At 42.9% G+C, this 12,683-nt stretch overlaps 1 pseudogene across 1 annotated transcript; it reads right to left on the bottom strand.

Annotated features, from left to right (window-relative positions):
• Window positions 1-1,624: 1,624 nt before the first annotated feature.
• Window positions 1,625-1,928, bottom strand: LOC311231965 (protein dpy-30 homolog; annotated as a pseudogene). The gene has a single exon. The product of its transcript is annotated as a protein dpy-30 homolog (transcript).
• Window positions 1,929-12,683: the final 10,755 nt, after the last annotated feature.

Here is a 12,683-nt window from a genome sequence, read left to right on the forward strand (position 1 = left end):
CATTGCATTGGACATAGGGTGGAACGCGGAAAAACGGCAATGACGTAACCACTACACCTCCCTACTGTATATGGAGCACATGTAAATCCCTCATACATTTTATGGTCATGTGCATGTAATATAAAAATATTTTAAGGAATACTTAAAAAAATATAATGTATTATGAATACCATTAACTCGCGGCTAGGTGGCGGAGTGGGCAAGGGGCTCGCCACCAACGCAGGAGACGCTGGGTTCGAGCCCAGCTCTCGGCGTTGCTACCAGCTTGGCTGGTCGTTCATACTAATACAATTGGCAGTATTAGGGGGTGGGAAGCTGGTGGGTGGGGATCGGACGTTGTGATCGGCCTGTGCAGTAGAATCAGGAAGCAACGAGGGCGGTGTGTCCCTCCCACGCAGACCCTCGCCGCTGAGAGATCGCGCTGTGCAGGTGAAAAGATGCGACGGCTGCCTCCTCGAGTACCGGAGGGGACACGTGATGCAAGGCTTCGTCGACATTGCAGCCGGCTTGTGGGAGGCATGGCCAACAGCGTTCGAGACAGGGGAGGGTAGAATTGGACAATGCGAAATTGGGGAAGGGAGAAAAATAGAAAATGGGGAGAAAAAGTAGATCAAAAAAAATTATGTATACCATTAACTTCAGTCCTCAACATACATATCAAATATTCATTAATGTTCAGGATTTTAACCCCTTAAATACCAGTTTTTGTGATTCAAATGTGGCTTCTTTTCAAGACAAAAAATAACGTTGATTATTTTCCATCCCATAAATGCTAATATAATTTGTTTTGGGGTGGGATTATCAGAGCCTGGAGTGTCAAAGATTGGCAAAAAATATGTTTTTGATACATAAAAATCTTTTGTGCAGTGACACACGGTACAATATTATTACATGTAAGTCCTTTCGGTTATATATTAACCATGTACTTTACATGTAATATATATATTTTTTTTATGAATACCATTAGTCCTCAACATACATATCAAATATTCATTCATTTTCACAATTGTATATAGTTTTTGTGAAAATACATGCATTTCTATGGTGAAAAAACACAAATAGATTTTTATAACAGAAAACGTTTTCATAGGAATAGGAATAAAACATAATATAACAAATAAGTACATACACATAACAAATAAATACATAAACATAACAAATAAATACATAAAAATAACAAATCAATACTATTTACAACTATGGCACGTATGTACCACTGTGGCTGTATGTTCCCTTCCATATGGTGGCCACATAGATGGCCTGTCCTCCGGGGCTCCAGCTGGCGGCAGCACCCCTGTTGTAGGGGGAGACTGGGTCTGCGGGCCATGTGTGGGGACACAAGCACTGTGGGGGGAGACGGGGTCTGCGGGCCATGTGTGGGGACACAAGCACTGTGTGGGGAGACGGGGTCTGCGGGCCATGTGTGGGGACACAAGCACTGTGTGGGGACACAAGCACTTCTTCTTCTTCTTCTTTATTTTTTCCGGCAGTGTAAACGCAACATGGCGTATTACTGCCCTCCACAGTTCTATACTACGCCCACAATTGAGAAAAACTTAAATACGCATAGGCCTACAAAAAAAATATCCAACACATGGCCTCATGGTGCGTCTTCTATCCAGGGTCAACGGTCTTCAAACTGTGATTTATTCTTGAGAAGCAATGATGCTAAATATTCAATGGGATTCTGAGGTCTTTCCATGGCCAGGACCAACAAGCCTTGGAGGAGAATGGGCACTACCGTCTGATCCAAGTATGCCCTGGTCGGGAGGGACTGCAGGTCCACCTTCTGTTTGGAAATCTTCTCTGCGTTGGCTTTTTCATTCTCCACTATCCTCTGGATGTTTTCCGTCAGACCATATTCAGCATGAGGGTTTTCAGCGACTGCTCCCTCCATGGCCTGATCAGCATGTATGATCATCCGCCATGTTGGGTTGCAGATGAGAGGGCTTTTAAAGGCGACATACGTTCTGCCATTTAAATTAAATTGTATCCATTTAAAAAAGTTGTGTGCTCAAAGTTTAGAAACGACCAAGATACTGCCCCAACTCTATGCGACATAGATGAGTTATTTTGTTCATCACCACAAAAGTGTCCAGAATTAAATAGTGTCGGGTTGATGTTGGGTAATATTCGTTTTTGGACAGATTTTAAACAGCTAACGTTAACTAACATTCAACAACGAACTTGTGTTTATAACCTAATTGGTTTGGCACAACTTCTGTCCAAAATTCTATTCGAAGCCAGCTGCTGCATCCAAACAACCAGTCACGACGAGAACGCTGCCAGCAAATCAACACTGTTCACTGTCGTGGGGCGGATTTCACGGCTTAACAATTTACTTCATTAATTGATCTAGTTTATTTGCAATAGCAAGCAAGATAATCTACTACGTTTCGTTGACTACGGTGTAAATCAAGTTATCCTTTTTTTTGCAGAATTAAACAATTACGCACGGGTGATCATAATCTTTCTTTTTTTGATGGTGTTTATTCATGGACATAGATTCATAAACTACAATTTTAGGACAGAATATACATATATAAACTCACTGAAGATCATCAAGGCCTAGAAATAGTGATTACCTCTTAGTTTTAGGTTAGGAGATACATAAGCGTAATATTAAATGTCCAGGTAGGGAAATATGGAAGACTGAAGAGGCCTGAAAACAGATCAAAACTAACTTATCACAATGGTAGAGATGGTACAGTACACACATGGTACAGTACACACCTCTGTACATAGGTGAGACGGAGGTGGATAGGGTTCAAACTAGGGATGTCCGATATTATCGGCTTACCGATATTATTGGCCGATATCGGCATTAAAATGTGATATTGGAAAATATTGGTATCGGTTTTCAAAAAAAGAATTTATTTTATTTTATTTGTTTTACATTTCTAGAACCTTTATTTACCCAGGCAAGCAAGTAAGAACAAATTCTGATTTTATTTATTGTCAAAAGTATGCATAATGTTGTGTTAATTCCACAACAAGAGATATGTAATGTTAATTACCTGAAATTATTCCGTTTTTTGGGGGGGAAACCCTGCATATATCGGTATCGGTTGATATCGGTATCGGAAATTAAGAGTTGGACAATATCGGTATATCGGTATCGGTAAAAAAGCCAATATCGAGCATCCCTAGTTAAAACCTTTAAATTCCTCGGTATCCACATCAGCGAGGACCTCACCTGGGCTCACAACACCCAACAGATAATTAAAAAATCCCACCAACGACTGTACTTCACAGTGGCAAATTCTCATGGAAGCCAAGGGAAGCCAGGCTGTTAACAGAACTCGCTTCTGGGGCATCAATAATGTGGTCCAGAGGCATGGATTCTCTATTGTGCCCGAACTGGCTTGATTTCTTTATTCACATATAAGCAGCAGATGTACAGAGCTCTGCTCTCTTTTGGAGCCGTTGTGGAGAGAGAAAATGGGTGGGGCGACCTCTTATATAGTTACCTCTATGGTAGGATACTCAGGTAGATACGCCTAGAGCGCCTCCGGTGGAGACAGATATATATATGCATAGGTAACCTGTTACAGGTGTAAACAGTCATATGTACAGTTAGGCAGTCACTAACATCCCCACACAGAGTCCCTTAATTCAACACTCCCACTTGTTGGTGGACTGGCTGACTTCTTGAAAAGACGTTTCTTTTAGTAACAAAGAAATAACATATATATGTAAACTCAAAAACATTTTACAAAGGAAATAATATAATCACAAAAATATCAGCAGGACATGGCATTCAATACCTACACACCAAACATGGCCTTTGCAAATTTCTTCAATTTTAATTTGGAAGCTGGTTTCGTCATTGCATCGGCCACCATGTCCTTTCTTCCCTGAAGACAGATCTAATGAAATGATATTTTATATCGACATGTTTACATCTCTGCCGACACACAGGGTTTCTAGCAATCGCAATGGTTCCCTGGTTGTCCTCATAAACAACAGTCTTCTGGTATACATAGGTGTCTATCCCTTCGAGCAGTTGTTCCAGGTAGATGCACTCCTGTATGGTCATAGCTAGAGCCATATATTCGGCTTCACAAGTTGATAAAGCCACGGTGGGCTGTTTCTTTGTTTTCCACGAAACCAATGAGCTGTTTGGGTTCAAACTCACACAGTATCCGGTGGTACTCCTTTTATCTGTGGTGTCCGCTGCCCAGTCTGCATCACTGTAGGCTTTAAGCCCCAGGCCCTCGCTGCTCTTTCTGAAACACAGTTGTCTGTCCGTTGTACCTTTAAGATAACGGAAAACATGTTTTACCGTAATCCAGTGCTCCTCTGTGGGATCAGCAAAATGCTGTGACAACTTACTCACTACGAAACATAGGTCAGGGCGAGTACATGTCGTCAAGTAGATGAGGCTACCCACTGCTTCCCTGTACATTTTCACATCTGTCAGTTTTTGAGCATCTTCCTGGTAGTCCAGCTTTTGATCACATGGTGTGTCCCTCGTCCTACATTCCTGCATGTCAAAACGTTTCAGAATCTTTTCCACATATCCCTTCTGTGATACTGTCACACAATTGGCAGACTGCTCAAAATCCATACCTAGAAAGTGTTTTAGCCTCCCAAGGTCTTTCATCTTAAATCTATTGGAAAGCATCTCTTTTACCTGAGCTAGGTTCCCGGTGTTGTCTGCCGCTATGATCAAGTCGTCTACCCAGATGACGATGATCACTTTCCCTGACTCCTTCGATTCCCTCGAGTAAACACAGGAGTCTACTGGGTTCTGCAGGAAGTGATCTTTGATAAGGCACGTGTGAAGCATCACATTCTTTATCAGGTCTGTGCTTATCAGCTTCGATGTGCATGCCTTCCGTCACCGTTTGCAGTTTCAGTAAATCCTCGTAATTACAATGACCCATAATCTCATGCCACGTCTGAATATCGTGGCTGACAGTTACTTTACACATGCTATTGTCATTACACTCTGTTTTCAAGTAATACATTCTCTGATACACGTCTATGTCAAATTGTATACCGTTGGGCTCTACAAGAAAGTTTTTACCTTCCATGAAGGACACTCTGGCTCCGTTCGCAGCAGCAGCCATTACAGAGAATAGTCCTTGTGGGAACGATCGCACATAGAGAGCGTTCCTCAACGTCACTGTACGTCGACGGCCCCTGCTGTCCGTGAGGTATACCCGTGCGTCCCCTCTTCCTCTCGCCAACCTGTGGATGCGTCTTCCGTCTGCCAGCTCCATTCTGTGTCCCTCCGGGCGGAAGGTTCTGTCAAAGTTCTTGAACAGACTCCTATCGTTGACGACGTGGGACGACGCACCTGTGTCCACGATCAGTCCCTTCCTGTGGGCCTGTTGCAGCTGTGTTGGCCTAGCGACGTACGCCGTCTGCGCCCTGGGGATGAAGTCCTCTCGTTCCGTCTCGTGCCGACCATCGCCGCCATCTTGTCCATGCGCTAGTTGCGCGCCTTGGCCGTGTTTCTTCCTGCACGCTCTGCCTGCATGCCGCGTGGATCTGCATGAGCCACACCGGACACTCCTCGTGCAGGTACTTCTCCGATGGCCTTTCTCTCTGCATCGCCAACACGCCAGCTCCGTCGTGGTTGGTTGGGTATCTTCTGAGACCTCGAAGTTCCTTAGCTTAGCCTTGAACTGTCCCAACGTCATGTTCGTAGAACCGTGTGTTACCAGGAGTGTGAACGGTTTGTACAATTCCGGTAGTCCTCTCATCATCATCGCCATCATTAACCCATCGCTCAGTGTTTCTCCGGCGCCTTTCAGTGACGTCGTGATTCGCTCCGTTCTGTTGACATATTCGGTCACTGTCTCGGTGATTCCCTTTGTCAGGCCCGATAGTGCGGTGTAGAGGGCCATGACTCTGGGTCTTCCTCGTCCGATGAAATGTTCTCTCAGTACCGCTAGGCTTTCTCTGCCTGTCCTTAGTGTCACGGAATATCAGCCCCAGGCTGGTGTCGTCAAGCATCGATGCTAACTCACAGTATGCGCTGGCATTCTGTTGGTTGTCCAGGGCTTGCCCTTCCCCGGTCAGTTCTCCCGTGGGGGCCGTCAGGATCGTTTCCTTCAGTCCTGTACCGTGCATGTAGCATAGCATGCGCTCTTCCCAGAGTTCATATTTCTCTGCTTTTCCATTGAATGGTGGCCCTTTGTTCCTCCGTCTGGCCGCCACGCGTTCCACGGTGGGATTCTCCCCCTCACCTCCGCCGTGCTCAGCATGCTCTGTCTCCCCTGGCGCCACCTCTTCGGGGCTCTAGGTCGCTGCCTTCCAGCGGCTCCCGGTTGCTGCCTTCTTGGCTCTCCTGTGGGTCTTCTTGGCTTTCATCCTCTTTGTGTTCTCGGCGCTATCCTAGCTTATAACTCAGCTAAGCTTGATATAGTACCTCCACTATTTTTGCCCCAGCGTTTTCTGGGCCCATAACCTGTTAACAGAACTCGCTTCTGGGGCATCAATAATGTGGTCCAGAGGCATGGATTCTCTATTGTGCCCGAACTGGCTTGATTTCTTTATTCACATATAAGCAGCAGATGTACAGAGCTCTGCTCTCTTTTGGAGCCGTTGTGGAGAGAGAAAATGGGTGGGGCGACCTCTTATATAGTTACCTCTATGGTAGGATACTCAGGTAGATACGCCTAGAGCGCCTCCGGTGGAGACAGATATATATATGCATAGGTAACCTGTTACAGGTGTAAACAGTCATATGTACAGTTAGGCAGTCACTAACATCCCCACACAGAGTCCCTTAATTCAACACTCCCACTTGTTGGTGGACTGGCTGACTTCTTGAAAAGACGTTTCTTTTAGTAACAAAGAAATAACATATATATGTAAACTCAAAAACATTTTACAAAGGAAATAATATAATCACAAAAATATCAGCAGGACATGGCATTCAATACCTACACACCAAACATGGCCTTTGCAAATTTCTTCAATTTTAATTTGGAGGCTGGTTTCGTCATTGCATCGGCCACCATGTCCTTTCTTCCCTGAAGACAGATCTAATGAAATGATATTTTATATCGACATGTTTACATCTCTGCCGACACACAGGGTTTCTAGCAATCGCAATGGTTCCCTGGTTGTCCTCATAAACAACAGTCTTCTGGTATACATAGGTGTCTATCCCTTCGAGCAGTTGTTCCAGGTAGATGCACTCCTGTATGGTCATAGCTAGAGCCATATATTCGGCTTCACAAGTTGATAAAGCCACGGTGGGCTGTTTCTTTGTTTTCCACGAAACCAATGAGCTGTTTGGGTTCAAACTCACACAGTATCCGGTGGTACTCCTTTTATCTGTGGTGTCCGCTGCCCAGTCTGCATCACTGTAGGCTTTAAGCCCCAGGCCCTCGCTGCTCTTTCTGAAAATGGGTGGGGCGACCTCTTATATAGTTACCTCTATGGTAGGATACTCAGGTAGATACGCCTAGAGCGCCTCCGGTGGAGACAGATATATATGCATAGGTAACCTGTTACAGGTGTAAACAGTCATATGTACAGTTAGGCAGTCACTAACATCCCCACACCGAGTCCTTTAATTCAACACAGGCTTCCCCAGAAAAATATGAACAGTAAAACATTAAAATTAAAAATAAATATATAGTTTACAATAATAATAAAAAATCATTATTTTTCATTTCTGTGTTATAATTTTTTTTTTTTATTGTCTCCCTCTTCTCCTTCTCACTCTCTAACACTGTCAGATTCACTGAGGCAGGCTGGCAGTCACTCTTGTGCTCACTGCAGCTTCAGTCACTGCAGCTTAGGCAGAATAGAGAGCAGAGGGCAGAGGGGAGGGGGGAGGTGTCTTTTTCTAGCTTCCACCTTGTGATTCATGGTTGTGGACTCCACAACCAATTATTAGCCAATAAGATTCGAGCTTAATAAAGGGGTTCCCACGTCTTAACACAGGGCCATCTGACAGCAAAGTAGTCTAGCGTCTTCAAATTTGCCGCTCTGGAGGCAGGCCAGTCCAGAACGTTTCCACCTGACGTCCACCTAACGTGACAAACAACGAACGTCATCCCCTCGCGGGCACGTTCGAATCGTCTAGTAGTCAAACATTAGCACTTTATTAGCAACTTATTTTTCACCGGCGGGACATTTACTGAGGTACAGCACAGCACACCACTGTGGATATTATGATTTAACAAATCTATCTGTCCAGGAGGATGACCACATTATTGGCCAGGTAAGCAGCCTAAGCAGTTTCTAGCTTGGATGCTAACTACTAACGTTATCAGGCTAGCTTAGATGCTAACTAACGTAACCAAGCTAGCTTGGTTGTAGCTGTTTGTGATAACAAGACAGCAAGCCAGGGGCTCAATACACAGTCACTTATTCCTCCACAGTAGCCAGGTTAATTTGCACCACCAAGTACTGCTTAAAAGCTACCGGTGGGTCCAAAATATATCAGATATAGATTTCAGCGTTCCATTAGGGTTTCACACACACAAGCGGCAGGGTTTGAAAGCTCGGTGTTGCTTATAAACATTTTAAATCATTTTTATAAATGAGTAAAAGAATCACTGAGCTATCGCTAAAATGGCTGCTTCCGCATTTTACAGAATGAATGAATGAATGAATGAATGAATGAACAGATTGCAGAATGGGTACAATACAGTACGGCTCAATACACACAATTGTTAAGGGGATGCAGACCAGAGAAAGATGTTTGTCTTGTTTACATCAGGGTCCCCCATTTTCAATTCATATTGACATTTATGACATACTCAACATACATGACAGTAGGATTGCTGGGCGCACCAGACATGTGACAATCACAGCACGTAAGTTTCACCACGGACATATGTACCTGTGATGTTTGTTTGGTTTATTTTATTCTTTTTGAGGCGTGCTGTCCTATAAATGCCAAGTAATAGTTGTTTCATGGACCAAGACCACAACAGTCTCCTCTCCTATAGCGTCAAATGTTTTATCTGCTGACAAAGCACAATACCTGTTGGTTTTTAGCTCACTCATTGTTCAGGGAAACACATTGTTAATGACATGGGCATTTTCCTGGATCTATCAAAGGCTTTTGACACCATTGACTTCACCATTCTACTTGGGAAACTACACCATTATGGCATAAGGGGTCTGGCTCTCAACTGGTTCAGTAGCTATTTACATGGTAGGCAACAGTATGTCGATATAAAAAATCACAAATCAATAAAAATGGACATCAAATATGGGGTCCCCCAGGGGTCAATTCTAGGGCCTTTACTATTTATTCTCTATATAAATGACTTTGTCAACTCATCTGTACTACTGCACAAAGTAATATTCGCTGATGACACTAATTTGTTTCTGTCACATAAAAATCCACTCGAGCTACAAGATCTACTCAATACAGAACTACAAAAAGTGGACACCTGGTTCAAATGCAACAAATTATCACTAAATCTCAGCAAAACAAATTTCATTGTCTTCCACTCAAATTGGATGCGCACACATCACATGTGCATACAAATAAATGGAAAGGAGCTGTCAAGAGTGGTGTCCACAAAATTCCTGGGGGTCATCATCGATGAGTCACTCAACTTCAAATGCCACATAAAATATCTACAAACAAAACTGTCCAAATATGTTGGCTTATTCTGCAAAATACGTAATTTTCTTCCCTTGCCTGCCCTTCTCACTTTATACAAAACCCTGTTTGAAAACCTCATTAATTAATGTAACGTCATATGGTGCAACACATACCCGAGCCATCTCAAGAAACTAGAAAGCCTACAAAAGAGGATACTACAAGTGCTGTCATGGTCCGGGTATAGAGCGCCCTCAAAGCCTCTGTTCCATCGCTTTGGTCTCCTGAGGCTCGCTGAATTTAACATTCATCAAAACGCATCAATTATGTATCAAGTTGTCAACAACATGAATCACAGACTGTCTGAGCTTGTCCCAGTCTGCCAACCACTGCACATCCACAACACAAGAAATAAGCATCTTATATCTGGCAAGAGGAGAAGGCTCAATTGTGCTAGCCTAAGCATAGCATGCAGGGGTCCACAGATCTGGAACAAGCTTGACGAAAATCTAAAAATGACTAATACCTTTAAAACCTTTAAAAAATCACTGAAAGAGGAACTGCTAAAATCATATCTCTAATTAAAATTATAACTTAGGAATAAAATTGTCTGTATTATGTATCTCTGTTATATGTCAGTTAGTAGGTAGGTGTGTAAACCTACCCACGTTGTATTGTTTTGTTTTGTTTTGTTTTTTGTTATTGTTTTGTTGTTTATATTGTTTGTATCTGTGTTCAGGCTCCCTCCAAAAGCTTTAAATAGCTTCTTGGGAGACCTGGCACATGCACACAATTTGCGACATTGATATCACATGAGGATACTCACATGTAAATGTATCGTGTGTGTGTGTGTGAATAAATTCATTCATTCATTGACGGATTGTGAATTTTGTGATTGACTCAAATTATATTTATTTGGAAAAATAAATATAGTCACTTTATTTGAAGAGTCAAAACTGTTCTCTTGGCTTTGTTTTGTTCATAGCCGCCGAGCCATACTGTACATGTTGACTGCTTGGTTTGACTGGCCGCCGAGCCATACTGTACATGGTGACTGCTTGGTTTGACTGGCCGCCGAGCCATACTGTACATGGTGACTGCTTGGCTTAAATATTAAAAACAATTCAAATAATTTTAATTTTTTATTTATAACTTATTTTTTTGGCATCCTCTGTTTTTTGGCACCCACGCGACGCCACTGCCTAAGAAGGCTGAGAAAACTTGGCATGCCACCCAAAATTCTCAGCAACTTTTTTTTTTTGTGTTTTATTTTTTTATTATTTTTTAAACATAACATACAATTAGATATACAAGCATTAATTAACAGTACACATCCAATGAAATCACCATTTAAAAAAAAATTTGCATACGAGATATACACCTAATACTTGCTATCTATTATGCTCTCGCTCGCTCCCCCCCCCCCCCCCCGGACCCCCACTTGGGTAATCCATCCATTATCATTCGCTCCTAACCAGGCACTACAATTCATATGCTAGCTTTTATTCTCTCCACCACTTCTAACCACATTGCAATTTTGGTTTCACCGACACCTAAAATTCTTGCTGTAGATATTTCTAGATAAATCACGTCGAGATATGTAAGAACCCAAACCTTCCGACAAATTTTTTCCGGTTGAAACCATCTTGATGCTTTCAGCTTTTTAGCCGCTGTGATACCAGATAAAACTAATCTCTTTAGCTGTATAGGGACTGTAACTGAGGGGTTACAAAACCCTGACTGTATTAAAGATTGTGATAGATTAAACCACTGCTAGTTATGTACTTAGTATTACTTGCCAGACAGTACAACTAATTATGGCAGACACTCATAATAACACGGCACGGTGACAAAGAAATATCATTGAGGGTATTTATTATTATGCAGCCAATTGTACAGATATGAGAATTAGGGTCGCGCTTGTATGGCGAAGAATATGCATAAGTCAGTCAGTAGCAAAAGTCAGTGGGAATAGAATGATTCCTACGATGGGGTACTAGGCTAACGCCGCCTGGCGTAGGATGGCAATTATAGGGGGAAACGCTGGTACCGCTGGAGACAAGGGGTTTCCTCCCAGAGATGTGTCGCCACTAGGGGCGCAAGGGCGCCGACCCACCTGCTGGCCAGCTGCTGTTAAATCAGAGAAGAAGACAATAAAACTTTTTCGTTTTTGTGTTTTATAGCCCTATAAATAATATAAACATGTTTAAAATGAATAATATTTACTCATTTTAAGTATGTTTGTATTTCCAATGCACAATATAACGTTATTATCTAAATTAAAAAAACATCGTTTTCATGAGCAGGAAGTGACGTATTTTTTCGTATTTCTCGCCCGGGCTAGAAGCGATAGCGCTCTGAGTGCGCGTCACAGTTTGATCGCTGTCTCCGTCACAGCCAATCAGTGCATACGGCGTTGTGCGTTGAAATATGACTATTATGTTGGAATCCGAGCGCGATTTGAAGCGGTCTAGGCAGCAGCGTGAACTTCCGTGAAGAATTTCCATAGCCGCATTTTCGTGGAGACGCTCTCTGATTGGCCGACGCGATGCCAGTTTTTTTCCCTAGCCGCATTTCTCGGGTTGGCTTAGAATGCAACACAGCAACAGCAGTTCAGTCGACTCGTCAACAACAACAGCAACTACACTGAGCTTAGGCACTCTTTCAAAGTTGGTTAAGGTTAGAGTTTGTCTTAGAGCATGGCGATAGAACGCCAGGTAGTTTGCAGGCTGTTCGAGGCGGAAATGGACAAAGACACAGCTCTTCACTCACACAGCTTGTTGGCTAACAACAAGCTATATGAATGCGGACAATGGATGGACATCAACACAGGCTGGATGGACAATGCCATGGAGTGGATATACTTTATCAACAAGCCAACAACAAGGTAGATTAGCGATCTTAACTCTAGTTTAATACATAACACGATACGTTGTCTACTGATGCCGCATAACGTTGTAACGTTACAGCTACTGCTAGCTGTTAGCTCCGTTAGCTTAGCTGGCCACTTTTATAATTACTGCATGGAAACGGAGTAACGTTAACGTTTAAACGTTATGTCGAGGTCATACAATACTACAGTCGACATAAGGTTAACGTTACCCCGTTTCCATGAAGTGTTTAAATAGCAGCAATCTTGTTGAAAATGTAACTT

The sequence above is a fragment of the Notolepis coatsorum genome, assembly GCF_963971535.1.
Source record: "Notolepis coatsorum genome assembly, chromosome: 7".
NCBI lineage: Eukaryota > Metazoa > Chordata > Actinopteri > Aulopiformes > Paralepididae > Notolepis > Notolepis coatsorum.